This window comes from Parus major, chromosome 14, assembly GCF_001522545.3.
Source record: "Parus major isolate Abel chromosome 14, Parus_major1.1, whole genome shotgun sequence".
Classification (NCBI taxonomy): Eukaryota; Metazoa; Chordata; class Aves; order Passeriformes; family Paridae; genus Parus; species Parus major.
In genome coordinates, this window is record NC_031783.1 from 5,457,026 (window position 1) to 5,467,571 (window position 10,546).

A 10,546-nucleotide genomic window follows, 5' to 3' on the forward strand; every position below is an offset into this window, starting at 1 on the left:
AAATTGTCCCCTGGCTTTTCAGATTATAGGTCTATTAGTGTTATTGTAACTGCTGTTGCAAAGTCACTCTCAAAGTTCTGGCAATAAAAGGGGAGCCTAGATGAGTAGAAAGGTTAATTTCATGGAGAAGCTTTCATGGAATGCTGTCATCATGTCTTTATGCTGGACATTAACAATCAAATCACTGGACAGATGCCATGAAATGGAAAGGTATTTTAGTGCCCTGTGAGATGGGATGGCACAGAGGAGGTGGTGTCCCTTTGTTGCACAGAAAAGAACTTCACAAGGAATCTGTACTCTTTGTGTCATATTTTCAGAAGTGCATTTCTGTGACCCTTTCAGCTGGAATCGAGGCACAATCAAATTTCTGATTTATAATTAGAAATTGATTTTTTGGATTTGTGTGACTTAGAGCTCTGGTTGGTGCATGCCTTATGATTGGCAACCCTAGCCAAGGAGACAAGATTGAAAAGGTCACCAAGTTATCCATCCTTTAACTCACAGTGATAAATCCAGGCAATGATTGAAGGAGAGAAGTAGATGGGCTGGAGAAGCTTATCTCAGAGTTTGCTGTACTGTGCTTCCTGTCTAGAGATACTGATAAGTTATAAATCACATGCTACAGAGGCTCTTCAGGTGATGTGAAGGTTATCTGTCCCAGCATTGGGGAGTGTCTGCCAGAGCTTCAAAAATCCCAGAATGTGGAAGTGATCTTTATACTGCAAACTGTGAGGCAGAGCACAGCTCATGGAAACCACTGAAATCTCCTTCCCAGCCTTTTGCCCTGGGGTAACAAGCAACAGTTCTTCCCAGGGGCTGGAGATCACCCTCATGCTGTTTGGTGAGGCTCTGACACAAAGCCCTGGCTGAACACTTTCTCAGCATGAAAACCAATTGTGAAACAGGAAGCCTGTGGCAGGGCAGGTGTATGGTCACATCTGGGCGTTCAGCACAGTGCTGTGGGTGGTCTGCAGCATGCCATGGGATTTCTTGTATCCACCAGAAGTCTGCTACTCCCATCACATCAGGACTTTGCCCTTCATCACTTTCTGGGACATTCAGAGAACTTTGTGCCTGTTGTTGGGATCTCTCTTGGCTTTGGCAGTAGACTCTGCTTCTAGGTCCAGGAGTTCTGGCTCTCTGCTGCAGCTGCAGCACTTTCCCTGCCTCAGAACAGGTGGAATTGGAGCTGTGGTGGTTTAGGTAGTCTGGAGGAATGCTCATCTCTGCAAGATATATTCTGGAGGAACACTGAAGTAGGATGTATGCTTTTGCATGATATTGAATAAAATTAATTACAGCTAAGAATATTCTGCTCAGTTATAAGAAGGGATGGTCTTGGATCACTAGGATAGAGATGAGAGCATTTATATGGCAGACACAGGCAGCTGGAGGAAAAGAGAAGGGTTAGAAGGAGAAGAAATGCTGCTCAAAAATATATTTTATCTGTTTTACCTAAATTTTACCTTAGCCAAATGCCCAAACAACACAATGCAAAAGAGTTATCTAAAAATAAAAGGCTTTCAGATCACTAAAACTTAATTTATTATGGGTTTGAGAAGCAGCTGAAATAGGAAAGTGCTGAATTGGCCTGCTAGGAAGGATAAAGCAGGAAAGTAGTTCGCTTACTGATTCCATTTTGGTCCCCATCCACCTCCATCATGTTTATCCTCCTGAGAGCTCAGGCCAGGAGACATCTTCCCTGGCACAGTGCCCTGCAGGCAGAGCTGCAATACTGATAAGACCCAAATACAGCTGTTTCTTCTCAGAAGAGTGAATGCTCTTGGAGGAATTCAGCAGGGAGGGGGAGCTGAGAGCAGGCAAGGCTGAGGCTCACAGGGAGAGTGGAGCTCTGGTAATAGACAGTGTCTTCAGACTTGCCTCACTGACTTTAAAGATGGTTTTTCTTCTGGTGTTTCCTGAGTTATCTAAACCTCCTTCCACAATAATAATTTACAAATAGTGTAAACAGTGCTTGTTAATCCAAGCATTAAAAAAATATCTTCTCCTATCAAGCCAAATTTTCCTACTTCTCACAGTGTCAGCTTGTATATTATGGTGTTAATATCAGAGAGAGAAATAGGATTATGAGCACCAAAGTATAGTCAAGATGGTATAATTTAAAAAGAGAAAATCTGAAACTGCATCCTTTGGTCCCATCACAGTCAAAGCTTTTTACAGGGAACTAAACAATAGTTAATATACACATCAACATAAGGGTAAAGGTTAAACATATTTGTGATTTCCATTTTAATGCCTCTTTCCAATTCACTAATATGCCTTTGCAGAAGGCAAATTCCTGCACTGCTTATTTATTTACATGTGTGTAGGTAAAAGATATTTGCAAAATGTTGAGTCATAGCCAGGCAGAAGAGCACCTACATATATGTCCTGAACCCAGCCCTGCCCTTGAGATGAGAGATTTTCATCTCATTTTCTGATTCTCAGAAGGAAAAACAACCCAGATAAAGCAAAGAAGGTGGTGGTGTTTTACTCTCCTGATTTGACTTGGAAGAGATGTAATTCAACTGAGCCGTGGCCAGCAGGTACCTTCTGCTGACCCCAGCTGGTTTTGGACCAGGCCCACTCAGCAGGTTGATTATATATCCTTGGCTGAAAAATATAATGATTTACATGTCTGTAAGTATTCCAGGGATTTTGGGATCAGAGAAGTTAGTGCATGTCTCGCAGTGAGTGCTCTAGATGTGTCATACAGCTGGCTGGCTGGTTTCACTGGGATCTGTGAGATCCCACAGCTCCTCTTTGGGGTGAAGTGCAGTGCTGGTGGCTCCAAAAGCTCTTCAGGAAGCCTTGGGAAGGCTTCTCCAGCACTCCTGAAGAACTTGCCTACCCAAAGCCTGAATGTCTGCTTGGAAACACAACTCTCCGACCATTTTACTGAGAGCCAGAATTCAAAATAAAATTCTTTTAATAGATCCTGTTGGAGGATACATTTACATTCAGCAATATTTCATGTAACTCCATAAATAGTCCTCATGCAGAAACAACACAGGAACACATTTGCAGTTCTGTCTTTACTCAGTTTTCCCATCTTCCCTCTCCCTGACCTTTCCTTTCAGGGGATTTGGCAGATTAACCTCATCAAGTTAAACTCAATGTGTATTGAGGCTCTGTGTGCTCAGAATGGCTGTTCCTTTTCCAGCTTCATCTGCCTATCCAGTAAGATGTCATTTCCTCTCCCATTGTCATTATAAATTCTGTGTCACTTCATATTGCGTTCTCTTTCATGCAGATCATCTCTTCCTACATCCTTCTTTTAAGAATTAACTGGGTACAATGGTGTGTGTATATGTAATATGAAAAATAATTGATTTAAAATATTTATAATAAATTTTATGGACTATTACTCAGCAATTAAATATGTGGAAAATAAAGATTCAATTTTTCATGAAGTCAGAATTATCAGGTGACAAGAGGAGCTCCCTAGGGTCAGACTGGTGCTGTGGTGGGGAGATCTACAAGGGGTCAATGCTCAACAGGGACAGCCCTGAAGAAAGGGATCAGGACTTGTAGCAGGACAGAGACAAATGAGGTGGCAAGGAGCTGATTACGAGCCGGCTGGAAATGCAGAAAGCTGGACTCTGAGTTTGACATTGGTGTGACAATTACCAGGGAAGGGAAGGGAAGGGGTGATGAGTCTGGAAATCCAGAAATACTGTGGCAGTTCATCCATGGAATAGAGAGGCAGCTCTGGCAGGGAGCACAAGGAAAGGCTGATGAGGACAAGGCACAAAAATGAAGTAAAATTTTGTTCAGATAAACTTAAAAGTTGTCAGCTCCACTGTTATTGGGATGGTGGGAAACACCTGAATTTGACCCAAATCAGTCTTTAGACAGAGGATGGGAGAAACCATTTGAATAAAGAAAATATTCTTGTGCCAGCCCTTCCCTTGAAGTAACACCAAACATTGGTTCTCTGGAGTACTTTGGCTCCTGCCATCACTCGCCCTTTCCACAGGTTTGAAACTACATTTTTCTCACAGTAATAATCCATATAATCCTACTATGTGAGCTTCGATAAGAATTTAATTAGCAGCAGAGTATTGTAAGTGGAAAATTGGCTTGTAGAATTCTACACAGAGACTGAGCACTGCTCACTTCAGGGCCAGTAGCAGGTTTATTGCAAGATGGTCAGCACAGAGGGGTCAGGGATATTAATTGTAATGAGGTTTCCATTTCCTCAATGAGTCTGGCTTTTCCACCTTGTGTTAAATTGAGAAAACCATGGAACACTATGCAGTATTTACCTTTTAACTTCATTGAATAAATATTAGAATGCTTGAAATAAAAACTTTCATATAATAAGAAAGGCTCTTCCTATTCTTTCATTTAAAAGCACAAAGAAGACCTCAAACAACTCTTTAATAATACAATAGTACTACAGCTAGGAATTGAAAGTATGCAAGCTTCCAATCAGCTCATCTGTTCCCTCATGGCAAACAGCATAAATGTTTTGGAGGTCTCAAATGTGCTTTTATCACTAGCAAGGTAGGAAATAATTCTGCAAAAGTCATCAAAGGAAATGATACTTTCATAAATGGAGCTCTTGTATCACTGTAAGCTGTGTGTAACTTGCTTGGATGTCTTTGCCATAAGCATGTACACCATTCCTGGTCTATTTAGGAACTCAATTTTTTTAGGCTGCTGTTTCTATAGCTGAAGATAACATTCAACTCCACATTTGAGATCCATGGTATGTGATACTAAAAGAAATGCTGATTTAAGGGAAATAATGGTATTAGAAGTAAATAACTATTTTTAAAAGAAATTAATAATAATTAGATTATAAAGCAGCATGAATCAACTCTTCATTGTGATGATTTTTCTCCTGGGGGGGTAACTGAGATTGGCTGTTTGTACAGGTTGTAATAGTGACAATAACCAGGTTTGTAGTGCAAGTGTAGGCAGCATAGAAATTTCTACTGAGAGCACAGAAACACTGACTCCTTAAAGTGGCACTCTGCATTAAAGGCAGCTCTGTGTGAGGTGTGAGGCAGTGGGGAACACGTTCTGTACAAGCACACAGCACAGCCAAAGGTCTGCAGAGCAGTGATAAAATCCTGTCCTGTCAATGGCAAGGACTCAGCTCAGGGCTGGGGTACAGCACACACAGAGCAGAGGATGAAAGATTACAGCTGTGGCTGTGACCCTCCATGGCACAGCATTAAACTGGACTGGAATATTAACTCTGGGCTTCGAAGTCCCTTAAACTTCAGGGAGCTTAGGGAACCTCTGGCCTCCCAGCCCAGCTATATCACATCCTCTGTAAAACAATAAATCCAAAATAATCCTTCATTGTCTAGGAGATTTAATTTCTAAAAGTTAAACAGTGATGCTTCTGAAAGTTCATTCTGCTTGCATCCTAAATTGATGGATTTTCAGAGTCAGGCTGAGAGGTTCCTTTGGCGTTTAAAGTGGCTATAATTCAAAATGTTTGTAGTACCAACCCTCAGGAGTCAAAACATGCAGCATGTCTAACTCACACCTGCAGAGAACATTTTGAAGTGTCTAGCTCCAATCTCTTCCCATTCCCACTGGCTTGTTAGGTTTGATGTTACTCTTTGTTGTCATATCAGTTTTGCTCCCTCATCTCCCTGTCTTCGTGGAGCTCTGGTGTGCACGTGGCAGGAACGGCCTCTGCTTTGATTCCAAACTGAATCTGTGGCAGCACAGCACATCTCAGTCAGGAGCAGGAAAGAGAAAAGAGAAAAGAGAGAAGAAGAGAAAGCCGAGGTTGTTGGGAGGAAGTGGGCGACCTGGATTATAGCTGGTTATAAAAAGCAGCTCTGTGTGGGCTGGATGTGACTGCAGCAGATTAATACGCTGCCAGGTTCCCTCTGCAGGTGGCTGGAGGAGTTTGTGTGGCCTCCCAGTTCCCACCTTGCTGGGTTTTCCAGGTGTTATTGTCCCTGTCAGATTTACACTCAGTTATCTCTGTGATACGAGTGCCTTCCATCAACACCTGGCCCACGGGAAGCTGGCACCCCACACCACACCCACACCTTCCTCCTGCAGGGCTCTCGTCACGCTGACCTCAATTTCTTTTGCAGCATTACTTCTTTGCTTAAGTAAGTTTTTGTGCTGAATGAAATGTCAGCAGATAACATCAGTGCTACTCCATAATTTAATAGTTCCAAATATGGGCTGGAGCCTGACTCAACATCCTCTTTCAGTAGACAGTTTGATATTTTGATAATATTTGCCTATAACTCCCTACACTGGGGACTAGCAAGTACAAGAAACACGACTGCAGATACATAAATATCTTACAGCCCTCCCCACCTTGTTTTTGGCAGCTCTTAGAGGCGTCCCTGTTGTGTTCCTTTCTCCTGGCCCAAAGGGAGGAGTGGCTGTGCTCAAGACATCCCTCCCTGCAGCCCCTCTGTTTCTCTCTCAGGGTGACCCTGCTTGCCCACAGCTGTTGATTTTCTACATCCATTCAGCCACCAGAATTTTAAGTGCTTTTCCTTGATTCTGGTATTAACTTGGCTTCTGGAAAGATAATGGTGGTGGGTGAAGCAACTTGTCTTCTTCAGACTTTTTTTTTAATATCATTCGGAGAGGAGCCACACAGCAGAAAAATAAGCAAAGAAGATCTTCTAATATTGCTGGATTATGGTTAATCAAGAAAGAAAACTTAGAGAATACAGTACATCCAGGAAGAAGAATGTCTTCCAAAAATCCTTGGTTTTCAGACCAGACTGTTTTGAGGATCAGAAATGAAAACAAAGAGATGCAATTTTCCAGAGTTGTGAGAAAGCTCTAAGAGAACCAGTTAAAGCCACAGTTCTCAATATCCCTTTTCACTGGAATTTGTGACTTCAGCAGTATAAATGGATACTCTGGTTGGATGTGTTCTCAGCTCTAGAGAATAAGTACAATGTACTTTGAGAAAAGGAAGGTAAAAAAATCAAAACCTGTTTTTAAAGTGTTTTACCTGTGAGTCTCACACACATACACCTACAGAAGGAAAATTTTCCCAGCCTTTGCATTTGGCCTCCATATTTTAACCCTGGGACAACTCTACTGAAGTCTTTACACTCTTTGCTATAACTCTGAATGTCACATGGATTATTGTATCACCTGACAATGGTATCAATAATGTTACTGCTCAGAGGATTCTTATTAATTCCTGTCACTGCCTTTAGAAATCAAGTAGCAAACATGCTGCACTGAAACCTAACAAGACCTAAACATTTTGCAGTCATATGATCCCATTCATACACTTAGTGGAAAAACACAGGTTCAGATTGAAGTTTTTGCCTGTGAAGCTCCTGGTTTCTGTGGAATGATGAGCAGTGGGGCTGTGGGACACAGGGGGATGGAGCTGGACCTCAGGTGTGTGCTCTGAGGCTTCACAAAGCAAAGGGACTCCAGTGCCTGTGGATCCTTTTGGGGCAGCTCCTGCAGGGCCCCTGTCCTGGGAGGGGCACAGCCCCTTCCCAGCCCTAGCAAGCACTTTTCTCCCCTGCAAACAGGAAAAGCTTTAATCAGGCTTTTGGAAGATCTCCTGAGGAAGCTGTGGTTCCATGAACAGTGGGTGCTCATACTGAAGTGCCATTGATACTTTCTAAATCAACAAGGAGCTAAATGGAGTTTGTTACACACCAACCACACAGATTTATGGTGAGCAAGTGCTTACACAGAACAGGTACCTCTAAGTGAAGTGTAAGCTGCTAATCCCTCTCTGTCTTTTCTTTTGCATGCGACTACATTTCTTACAAGATGCTGTTTAACCTGAAACTTGACCTGTCTTCCTAAGCAATTAGTTCAATCAATAATTGCTCTCTACTTAGGGACCAAGGGAAAACAGTGGAACTTGCAAAGCTGCTTTGAAATTCATTTCCAGTGAGGTGAATGCTCATCTTAAAAATTGAAATTCCCCTCTGATTACTACTGCAGGTAGATTAAAAATCTCTCCTGGTAAGATTGTAGCAACTTGTCACAGATAAGAGCTTAATGATATTTTTTTTTTTTTCATTGCAATACTAGTGTTTGCAATAAAAGTGCTTTAATGATTAAGATATGTACTAGAAGTGTTGAGATTAGAGTTATGTCTATGTTCAGAGCAGCTCCCTCTGAAATGACCTTGGCCCTTGGCCCTGGTGCATGACACTACAAGTTTGTTCCTGTTTCAGTCTTTAAATAGACATGAGAGGATTTGTTCTGATGCAACCCTTCAAGCAGGAATTTGTGGTAGAAATGGTAAGATAAACAGGTTTTACAGAGGTCAGTGGTTGACCACGAGCTCGTGTGGCTGTGCAGGGCTGCAGAAAGCAGTGCTGGCTGCCCTGCAGGAGCTGTGCCCTGAGCTGCAGTGTTCCCCTCTGGAGTAGGAGAGGTGCAGGCATGGAATTTGCCTCTCAGTGACAAATAAGTGATTAAGATTCTTTGCTATCACTCAAAATCCTCGAAGTACCATTTAAATGAATATTCTTACCATGGATTAACCACATGAAATCCACTTCAGGCAATAGCAGGATGCTGTGCTGCCAAGACGATTCCTGTCACTTAACTTGTGTTTCCTCTCTCCTGCAAATTCCCTCTTTGTGCTGTTAATGCAGCCTAAAAGGTGTTTGCATATCCATGTAAGTGAAGTTGCCCATACAGAGCATAAATGTCAAGAAATCTCTGCTCCCAGTAAAATCTCTCAACCATTACAGGATTTGCTTCAATGACAGACTTTATGTGAATGGAAGATGATATATTTATGTTTCAATATAGCTGAGCACTTCTTAAAGAGGAAGTTGTGAAGCATGCCAGATTATTTACCAAGGGACTGCAAATGTCACAGGCTGCAATAATGTGAGTTTAGAGAAGGAAAAATACATTAGTGCTGTCAGTTTAGCCAAAACCCCAAGTTCCCAGCTCTATGCCATGCACTTCATATGGAAACTGGAAACAATTGTACCAACAAATAAACATCCAAATGATCAAACATGGAAGGGCTGATAAACACGAGGTGTCTGCAATGCCTTCTCTGAGACACGGACCAACAATTTCCCTGGTGAACACTGGGTCAAATACTTATTTTGATTTTGCTCTGGAGCCACATTGTGAACCAGATCCCTCTGTATAATCAATTGATTCAAAAAATGAAAGAGCTGAGCACAGCTCTTTCTTGACTGGAAACAGCTGCTCAGCATTGGCAGAACCCATCCCACATTTGCCTGGCAAAGGCCAGGGTTGTTTTCCCTTGAACCCTACTTGCTCCTGGCAACTGGCACAAGGGAAATGAGAAAAATCCATAAATCTCCTGTGTGCTCTGGTTTCCTACCCATAGCTCACACAGACAAGCAGCGTTTAGTGGTTTAACCACAGATGCCCCTCACTGGTGGCACCTTTGGAGAAGAGTTAATCTTTGGAAGTTGGGAGATTTAATGCCAAAAGCTAACAGGCTGCTTGGAGAGTGCTCACTGGTTCTGTGCTTGTAGCTTGAGGCAGCATTCCTGAGACACAATAATCCTCTGCACTAAAAACCTTTCTCTCCCAGAAGGTGCCACAGTAACTACTACAAACTTTGCTAACACTAAAGATGATTTGGAAAAGAGCATAAATTATTGTGTTTTGCAGGACCAATTAATAGATATCAACTAGATAATAGATAAATCTTTCTAGCTCATGAAGTTAAAAATACAGAGTCTTAAGTCTATACATTCTTATCACTATCTGGGGTGTCCTAAATGTGCATCTTCCCAGTCCATAAATATCTCAGAATCACTAGAGAGAAAACACTTAGTGTGCTGATGGATTTTCTTTTGACTCTTTAATGAAGCTAATAGACTCGTAAAAAGCATTTGGTAAGGTGGGAGAGAGGGAGGGAGGGAGGGAGAGAGGGAGAGAGATTTAAAAAAAGCTTTTTGAAATCTACGGTCTTCTGAGTTTTTCCCTGAGGTGCTTGGAGATTTCCTCTGTTCAGAATCACACTGTGGAAAGGGCATCAACAAAACAGAGAGCAGCAGTAAACAGATGTAAACCAGCATACAAAGTAATGTCAGCACAACTTGTGAGCGTTCCCCTGGACTTCAGTTCATGTCTGTAATATTGCAAAGATTTCAAAGGTTTCTGTTAGTTTTTGGTGGCTTCACATGCAGCATTTTCAATAAAGAATAAAACCCAGCAAAACAAACAATCCAGAAACCTCCCACACAAAACCAAAAAACTTCAGCTCCTTCTCTGTTTTAGATTTTGTGCTGGGTTGTGGCAGCAGCCCCATTCACAGGGGGTGACAGCAGCAGAGGCTCACAGGGCTGCTGCTCTCACCCTTCTGGACCAGCCTGGCAGGGCTGAAACTGCCACGTGTGGGACATGCACATGTGAGAGCAGGGCAGGCAGGGGGAAAAAGAAAAGAAGAAGAGAAAAAAAGAAGAAATAAGCCAAATAAGCCCCCCAGGGATCCTGTCTGCTCACCTGATGTTTCCCAGGGCTTAGAACTGGGAAAAAGAGCAGCACAAGCAAACCCTGGAGCTGAAGGCAGGGGTGGCCAGCAGGATTCAGTGCCGGGATGGAATGGGATGGGATGGGA